Here is a 10,309-nt window from a genome sequence, read left to right as displayed (position 1 = left end):
ACAGTAAGAGCTTCTGATGCCTTTCTAATTCTGTTTCCTATCACAATCCCGGAATCTGCCGATCCGACAACCACGCTGTTGACCACACACATAAGAATATGCCCACTGATAATTCCAAGTCTCCTCCACCTAACCAGATGTCTGATGTAGGACAAAGACTGACCTGTGAGAGGCATGAAAAACGGTATTAGAAAAAGAAATAGAAGAAGCTAGACTAATTGTTAGCTTATCTGTTAACTACATTGTGGTTGCAAACTCTTCTCCTTGTCACTCAACAAACAGTTGCTCCGTTTCTCTTTCACTTTATAATCACGGAGTCCGTGACTTGGCCAAATTTATTGTTGACCCCACTCATAATTGATATCGTCAATATCGAACAGGTATCCCATTTATGATTGTCGATTGAGAGCATTGTTCAATCACATCAGGGAGTTAAAATCATACTTAAAACAGCTCAAACCACAGGATAATCTCTCAGAATAATCATTTGGCGACTCTAGGCGAGAGATGCAGGGTACAACCTGAACTGGTCGCCAGCCAATCGCACAGCACATTTTACACCCTGAACTGGTCGCCAGCCAATCACACAGCACATTTTAACAAACAACCATTCGCACTCACATTTACAGCTGCGGGCAAGTTAGAATTTTCAATTAACCTACCCTACGTATGTTTTTGGGATCTGGGAGGGAATCCGGAGAAAACCCATGCAGGCACGGGGAGAACATGCAAACTCCACACAGACGAGGCCGGTTTTGAACCCGGCTCCTCAGAAGTGTGAGGCAGATGTGCTATCCAGTCGTTCACCGTGCCACCAGGAATCGTATCATACTATCAAATTTTGTTTTTTTAAAACACGTTTAGTTTCTTTGCATTTTTTCTTAAATATTCCGCAAACAGACATCATCAAAAGCAGTACCACTGGCATTTCAGTACAAATTGAATGAATTCTGGAAAACCCTTCTTCCTATGTATAATGCATTTTTACAATCCACGATTTTGCTTCTACCCATATGATCAAAACATGAAGTATTATCTGTATTTTGTTTAGAATTATTCTGAAGTTAAGCACTTTATTTGAACACGTAATACTTTTTTTAATTTACTTGCTCTTATTTTGGAATTCACAGCTCTACTTTTAGTTACGAAATGAGAAAACAACCAGTTGTGCTCATTTGTTTGATTACCCAGGCAGAATTTGTAAGATGGGAACAATTCTTTAAAGAAAACATGAAGGGCTAGGTGAAACACATTTAATTTTATTTTAATGGGATTCAAATTAAACTGTCAAGCATTTCAGAAAAGCATTATCATTAAACAAAATTAATCATGGTTATTCTTCAGTCATCAGTCATATTTTTAAAAAAAACTATTTCACAAATTGTGCCAGGGCATGTAAACTTATGAGCACAACTGTACATATATGTAGTCATATGTACCCCTGTCATATTGGAATGAAAGTTTAGGCTACACCTTTTTCATAACCTCTAGATGTCGGCATATTAGAATGACAGTGTACACCTCTCTCATTACCTGTAGGTGGCGGTGACATTGGAATGAAAGTGTACAGCTTTTTCATAACCTCTAGATGGCAGCTTGCATTTATAAAATGTGAAAGTTTTTTTTTCATTTTCCCCTATACCTATGTATAATGCGCACTATTGACGTTTGACAATTTTTCGGTAAAAAAAAAAAAGCACATTATACACTGAGAAATTACGGTATATATGAGTTAAGAATTTCAGTTTTCAGAGTAATGTTCCCTGGCTTTTCAGAGTGAAAGTACAAATTGCTGGTGTTATCTACCTTGCTATCTTGAGTTACACACTCACAACAGCCTACATCAGCCTTTCCCAAAGATTTTAAAGCCATGCAGCCAGATTTGGCTTAATATTATGCACATCACTTTGGAAATCCCTTGTTAGATGTCAGTCATTACACAAATCGCCAGCGATTACCCTCAGCACCAATTTAATAGTAGGAAAAATTATTTTGCTTTTCTTCTTCAAGTTTAAGAAGTTTGAAAGTTCAATAAAAAGGACACCCATTAAGAATATTTCCAAACACGTCTTTACTCTCAACTCACAATTACCCTTGTGATTTTATGTAGATGATTTTTAGTTTGTTTTGGCCATTGGCTCTTTTTAGTACTGTTAGATTATAACAAGCTCTGTCATACTGGCCTCTCAGGGTCTGAGTGTGAGTAGACAGGTAATATATAAAGAGTCCGAATGTGTTGAATGGGTTGATCTGAAACCGATTGAGACAGCTGTGGGGATGCTGGTAAAGTGTGGTAGTAAACACACCATTGTGACGGTTTCATCACAAACCGCTGCATAAGACCCCTGAGCCAAACAGATATAATGTCTTCGCATGATGCTTATCAAATCGGATCGCCCCTTGGCTGTACTTGCTGAAAGCACACACTCTTATTGTGCTTTTGGAGAAAAGAGTTTTTCTTTTCTTTGTTGTTGTTATGTAGTCCTTGGAAACTAGGGTTATGTGCTTCTTTTTTTTTTTTTTTTTTTTTTTAAATATGCAGGGGTTCTGCAGTGTATGAACGCTCAACAGCAAAAGTCTGGTGGTAAAAGTCACAATGGGTCAGCAAAGGTTTGCCCTTGTAACAAAAAAATAACAACAACACATGCAATGTTTTATTTGTAATCCTGGTGAGCTGTCAGGTCAAGTCAGAGCCGCAGCAGGTCAAAGTTTGACATTTCTTGTAGAAGTGTGAAATGAATGCAGCCTTTTTGTATAACAGCAGTTTGCTGTTCATCCATTTTTAGCTTTTAAGAGCTGTGTAAAATACAAGGTTGATCCTGTGGTGATGAACGCCGTTCTATCCCAAATTGGTTCTAAGGTTGTACAGAACAATCATGATGCAAGCTAATTAAAATGCAATATTTAAAGTGCTGGTAAAAACACAGTACAGTGTAGTTTCTTGTTCTTCTAAAAATGGGGCAAGAACAACAAATTTTCAATAATATCCAACAGCAACTTTTTATGTAAATCGTACAGTGTATATATAGAGCTGTATCCAATATTCTGTCATGACAAAGATAATAATGTTCAGTTTTGATTGACACAATCAGACAGGTGTCGCCAATATGTTTCGAACTGTGGTTATAGCAGTGTCTAATGTTTTGGTTTCTTTAATTAGTTACATGAGTGAGTCAAAAATATGCAGAACATCTCTCACTATGATGTAGTACAGTTCTACACCACTAAAAACTACAACCATGATGAACATTTTGTTAACAGTTAGTCAAAACTGAATATGATTTTCTTTGTAAAGTCTGAATGCTTTGTCATTATATTATGTAAGCGGTCTTAGTGTGGCTGGTGTGTGAAATATCCCATTTGCTTAAAACTGGGATGTGTTGCTTTAAGACCATTAATTTTCCACAAAATAGGTGGCCAACAGGTAATGATCTGAGAGTGTGATGACTGTTGGTGAGACTAAGTTTTAATTTCTTCAGGATTTCAAATTAGTTTTTTAAACAGTAATTTTTGATCTGGCCTGTCTGCAAAGATATCATCAGGGATGACACAATTAATGGAAAACATGGAAAAATACAAGATGACCAAAAGTGTTTTCGGAGTTTTGTCCGATATTTGGACTGTGGGTTAAATTTCAAAATAAACAATCCTGATTAGATAGGTGAACCATATGCATCTCAAATAAACTTCCCAAGGAACCACTTGTTTTATTAAAACAGAACAGAAATCACAAAGGACGCAATGACAGCACAATTAGAGCAACTGCTAATGACTATGTCAGAACATGCATCGTCAATCATGACATGATCAGTGAAATTAAAGTTGGAGTCGACAGACATAAGCATATTGTTCCCAATCTGACAGGCTCATCCATCAACCAGTGGCAGAGTCTTTCCTGTCAGGGAGAGGGCTCAATCCACTCTGGTGAGCTGTACAAATTGGAATACAAACAACTCATTCAGTAGAGGTATTGTGACTTCTTGTGTAGCCCACCAAATAAACCTAATCGCAAAAAGTTGGAGATATTTGGCTTCTGTGTGAAATTTCAGGATGGACCTACAATGCACTGTAACCTTGACAGGTGAACCAAATTTCAGAATCAGAATCAGAATCATCTTTATTTGCCAAGTATGTCCAAAACACACAAGGAATTTGTCTGCGGTAGTTGGAGCCGCTCTCGTACGACAACAGACAGTCAATTTACAGAACACTTTGGAGACATAAAGACATTGACAAAAAACAATTGTGCAAAAAGATGCAGAGTCCTCTAGCACTTAGAGCAGTTCGAATGACTAATATTGCAATAGTCCGGTGCAATGACCATTGTGCAAAGGGCGCCGAGACTTCAAGGAGTGTATGCGGTTTAAAGTGACGAGTAGTGCGATCGTCTGGGACAATGTTGGTTGTGCAAATGTTACAGATACTCCTCAATCAGTGTGCAAATGGAGCAGATGCTACTCTGGCATGAGTGGCCAGTATATGCAAATAGTGCAGCATGGCGAGACAACTACAGTGAGTGCACGAGTAATACGTAATTGGCCCCACAGAAATGTGACAACGAACTCAAGTCAAAAAATTGCCAGCTTGTTGTAATGGAATTATAGGTTAGGTGTTTAAGAAGTTGATCGCAAGAGGGAAGAAGCTGTTGGAATGTCTACTAGTTCTAGTTTGCATTGATCGGTAGCGCCTACCTGAGAAAAGGAGCCGGAAGAGCTGGTGACCGGAGTGCGGAGGGTCTGAGAGGATTTTGCACGCCCTTGTCTTAGTTCTGGCAGCGTGCAAGTCCTCAATGGTGGGTAGGGGGGTACCGACAATCCTTTCAGCAGTTTTTGACAGTTTTGATTTGACCTTCTATAAACTTTTGAATCGGCGTTGCAAGGTTGCAGAGGTAACAGCCCATCAAAAATGCACATGAACATTTACGGACAAAAAATAAGCTAAGTTACTAAACCAAAGTGAGACCTACCCAGGTGGCTGCCAAGCCGTGCTTATACATCCATCCATTTTGAATACCGCTTATCCTGGATAGGGTCGCAGGACGCTGGAGCCTATCCCAGCTGACTTCGGGCAAAAGGCGGACTACACCCTGAACTGGTCGCCAGTCCGTCGCAGGGCACATATAGACACGGACGACCATTCGCACTCACATTCACACCGTCACTGAGTGGGAACTGAACCCACGCTGTCAGGCGAGTGTACCACTACACCATCAGTGACCCGTGCCTATACAGTAAATGTTTTTTTTTTTTTTTTACAATATTACTTAACTATATTTATAATTTCATATATACCTGTGGCTAGAAAGCAAAGTGTGTAGTTTCTGTCGCTAAAATGCATGGGTGTCAATGTGAATGGGTCAATCAATCATTACTTACGGTCTCGCAAAATAGCCATACACTCTTCTTTTGTCACGCCTGTTTCCTGTTTGTGGAAAATCACTTATTTCTTGACAATCGTGCCATGTTTTTGTGGTTCGATAAAAAAATAATACTGTACTGTATACTGTATGTGGAGCCTCAAAACCCAATCCAGGGTTGCAGTTTTTTGGGTGGGCGGCAGTAGATGTGTGGTGCTCAATTGTTTGTTGAGCAAGTGCGAGTTGCCAACTTGAATTTTTTTCGCGATGGCCCACTTCAGACGTGTGGTGTGCTACGGGCATAACAATGAGCTGAATGGCAAAATTGACAACAGGTGTTTGATGAATGGACCAATAACTGTCCCGGTTAAATTGTTATTTAGAACGTAACTGTAAAACAGTACCTTAACTTTGCGAGGCTTCAAACAGGATGTTCTTAGAGGGAAGTAGCCACTGAGCTCAGTGTCACAGCGTTGTCAGCAGGGTCTAAGTAAGACTACTTACCCAAAGTCAACTCATAGATGCCAGCTCCTCCTGAACAGGATAAACCAGTGATGTAGTGTGGGTTTCCAGTGTCCAGTACAAGTATTTAAAGTCTTTCTTGGGCCACCAATCCCTTTTGTTTTATCCATCCATCCATTTTCTTTCACCGCTTATCCTCATTAGGGTCGCGGGAGTGCTGGAGCCTATCCCAGCTAACTTCGGGCAGGAGGCGTGGTACACCCCGAACTGGTTGCCAGCTAATCGCAGGGCACATATAAACAAACAATTTAGAGTCTTCAATCAACCTACCATGCATGTTTTTGGGATGTGGGAGTAAACCGGAGAGCCCGGAGAAAACCCACGCTGGCACGGGTAGAACATGCAAACTCCACACAGGCGGGGCAGGGGATTGAACCCCGGTCTTCAGAACTGTGAGGCAGACGCTCTAACCAGTCCTCCAACGTGCCGCTCCCTTTTGTTTTAACCTTTTTTTAAATTATTATTATTTTACAGCCACTGTTGTTCTTGCTCACATTCAGTTATTCAGAAGTTAACCAAAACAAGTCATAGTTGAGACTCCCACCCTTTCCATTTACATACTCAGATAATGTGAATCTCAGTCTACCACCATGACAGAAAGGTACTCTGAAACCAGTAGTAGAAGGACATCCATTTCTCTAAACATTGGTTAAGCAACAAAGAAACCATCACTAACTACAGACAAGTCAAACTAATGAACCTCCATGCTGAACAATAGCAAGGTTGACTGAAGCCTTGTCAACCACGAGACACTATTCTCCTTGCGAGGCAGTTTACCATCAAGATTTTCAGTCTGATGTTCTCTTTATGGTTTACAATTTACTGCGATAAGATTATATCAAAAATATGTCTCTGAATCTACAGCTTTGATATATTTTCTATATAGTCCATCCTTTTCAGGGTCATAACAGGGGAACCTATCCCAACGCACTCTGCCCTAGACTAGTCTGAATATAAACCCTTGAATGTAACTACAAGGTGTGAAATGACATGCAAATAGGAAAGTGCTCTGTGATAAATGTGTGTGTGGGGGGGGGGGAAATGAAGATACGGTGTGTTTATGGTATAGAGACTCATTTATCACTCAGACTAGGAAGTGCACAGCAGCTCCACATAAACAATAATAATCAAATAATTCACTCACACACCTCTTATATCCTAATTAGACGCATTTACTTTGGCAATGATCATTTTCAATTTCACGCCATTTTAACTTGAAGTTAATTAAAACAAGGTTGCTCATTAGTGTGGTTCCACACCCTTCCCTACCCACTGCACCTGCATGATAATGCCATGCAAATACAGCAGGAGGAAAGGGAGACTGAAGTGCCTTCATGTTTCCTTGAATAGTCTCCAATAGCCAGGACAATAAAAGACCCAAAAAAGTTTGTATTATTATAATTTAACATTTTTCGGGTACACAATTTCCCAGAATGTTGTAGGGAATGGAAGATTCTTCTTTCTGAAAAAAAAAATAAAAAATTAATCTGCACTGGACTATAAAAATGCTGAGCAGCATCCCTCATATAATAACTTTGTGGCATGACAGACATAACCAGTTGCTTATCAACAATTGAAATGAACTGCACTTCACAGGGCAGCATTTGTCCCATGAAAAATAACCCAATTAAAAAAGCTTTGACAAATGTCCGCTCAGGGGGGCATACGAATAATAGGCAGAATAGTGCATGATAATCAGTTGCACTGAGAAACAAAAAGGCAAAAGAGGAATTGGGGAAATATGTCTGGTACCTCAAGAGTAACAAGAAGAAGAAACTGCATGTGAATGCTAAGAAATGCCATGATTGAGCTAAAAATGCCAAAGAAAGACAGCAGTTAACTTTGAACAATAGGGTTGATGAACTGAGGGGATTTACCATTACTACCCCCCTTTTTTTCACTGTGGTTGACAATTTTCTTAAAGTGATGATGTCATGTGACTAATTGGGATACAGTGTCTATTAATGAGGAAATACAGTATTCTCTTCAGACTGTGAGTCACATATGGTGATAGAGAACTCGGATCGGGTGTGTAGTAAGTCCTACAGTTAGTTTTCCGACGCACAACAGCATTAGTGTGAACGACTGACTCTCTAAATAGCCCCAAAATAGACATGATTAAATGATATGCAATGTATATACGTATTTTATTCGCCAAAAACATACAATAAAAAACTACTAGCAAGATTTGAATGTAGCCTAACTTCACCAATCTGTCACCCCACACCAAGCCTCTGCCCAAGGCCACGGAACTCACTAACGTGGACGAGACGTGGACTGTAAAGCTGGCGTTAGCCACAGCTGCTACGTTGGTAACATGACTGATTCAACTATAAAACTATATCATTGGTTTGAAGTTGTATTTTGGGGAATGTAAAATCAATTAAAAAACAAAAAGAGGTGATAAACCTACCTGTTGAGCAGCAATACAGCTAATTCCGAGTTTCTTCTGAATCCTCTCAGCTGCCTTAAATCCCTCCACCTTCGAAAGACAACTCCCACATGTCTCAGGTGGATATTCCGCAACAGTTGATTGACACATGATTGACACCTCTTCAGTCATGGCTTCTGTCTCTATTAGAGGTACAAGATGGGGCCACAGACGGCAAATCCTTTTCACAGATAATTATGTACTATTGTCAGGTCATACAGTTTTAACTAATATGACAAAAAGTAAAAAGTGCAAACATCCCTTTAATGTATAATGAAAATAAGGTGTTTTTTTTAGTGTGGCGAAGTCCTCATAAATGTCAGGCTTATTGATTCTCATCCAATACCACATGAAATAGTCCTAATGAGCCACCACCTTTTCCTGCAACACTGTAGTACAAAGAATAGAACTAATGGCACCAAGTTCCAATTAACGCTGTTGCGGATTGATACTTCAGATTAAAAATGTCCTTACAGAATTGTTCTATTATATTGTTTTCAGCTCTGGTAAGCATTCAAGGTTGTGTCCATGTTTTCCCAGCACAGTCATATATTTCTTCCAGAGGTGGCAGCCATGCACAGTGTCTTCAATTAAGCAAAAGGAGAAACCCTACTTCCCTCTGAGGCAAGACTTGTGCTCAATGCACAGGGTGGAAAGGGGGCGCGGGGACACTGGTGTTTCACAGAGCACGCTGCCTGATTGATGTTTTTATAAGTAAGACCTTGCCCCATGTTCCCCTTGGGCCATGCCTACGCTTCCTTGGTATCAATCACGTATCATTTCCATTCTTGCACCGTCGCCTGACAGAAATACTGTAAAGGTGATCTATGTGTGTGTGTGTGTGTGGGTGTGGTGTGTGTGTGTGTGTGTAAGTAATTACTAAGTGTCCAGCTACACTAATAAATCACTCACATCATACCAACACCCCTCCTTATTACCTTTTTGCTTCCCCCCATTTTCTACTTGCCTCTTTACACTTTCTCTCCTGCGTGTGATAAACAATACCAGGGCTGCAGTAGTGGTACAGGAGGTAAAGGTGCTATACACGTTAGCTTGAGTGCAGTTGGTTTCCTCAGGACTGTTAATTGCCGTGCAAACAGTGCAAGTGAGGGAGGGCAAGGTGGTCGAACATGTTGGTAGGCTTTGGATGGCTGTGGCGTTAAAGAGATGGCTGCTATCAATCAAGGGTGGTGGGAGATGACTGTAAACAAGGCTGTGATCATGGGAGATGTGTGGTGACAGGCAGGGTCTCTGTTGTACTCAACTCCCACTTATTTGACTTGTGTAGACATGAGTCAAAAGGATAGATAAAGGGGGGTGAAGCACAGTCGGACCGGTATCATCAAACATCTTATGCTGGGTTTACTGAGGAAATAAATACTTAAAATTAGAGGCAGTGCGAAACAAAGTAAATGGAAGCAAAATTTTGAAGGTGGGCAGCACGTGGTTAGCACATCTGCCTCTCGGTCGATAGGTTCTGGGTTCAACTCTCAGCGTAGACCTTTGTATGTTGTCCTTATGCTTCGCATGGGTTTTCTCTGGATACTCCAGCTTCCTCCCACATTCCAAAAAACATGCACGTCAGATCAAAGACTGTAAAGGTGTTCATGTCAGCGTGAATGGTTTATGTGTGTCCTGCAATTGACACACAACCAGTCCAGTGTGTACTCTGCCTCTTGACGGCACGCAAAAAAGTGTCACACTTGTACTCGGTAATCTGTTGTTGTTAGCGGTAGTACAGTAGCCAGACTCCTTACAACACTGAATGCCGAAGTTTCCCTTGGGATTACAAAATATGTATCTAACATATATTACGTATTTTAACATACCTGTACATGTGGATTAGAGAACTGGTCTGCAATGAAATATTTTGTGCCACCCAAATGGTTCATTTTCAGATTTGGCTGCCATGACTCAATCAACCAGTAGTTTAAATTCTTCCAAATCTAGCTTCCTTCAGAATCAGAATCAGAATCAGAATCATCTTTATTTGCCAAGTA

The sequence above is a fragment of the Phycodurus eques genome, chromosome 12 (assembly GCF_024500275.1).
Source record: "Phycodurus eques isolate BA_2022a chromosome 12, UOR_Pequ_1.1, whole genome shotgun sequence".
In the NCBI taxonomy this organism is placed as follows: domain Eukaryota; kingdom Metazoa; phylum Chordata; class Actinopteri; order Syngnathiformes; family Syngnathidae; genus Phycodurus; species Phycodurus eques.
This window is presented reverse-complemented; position numbering follows the sequence as displayed.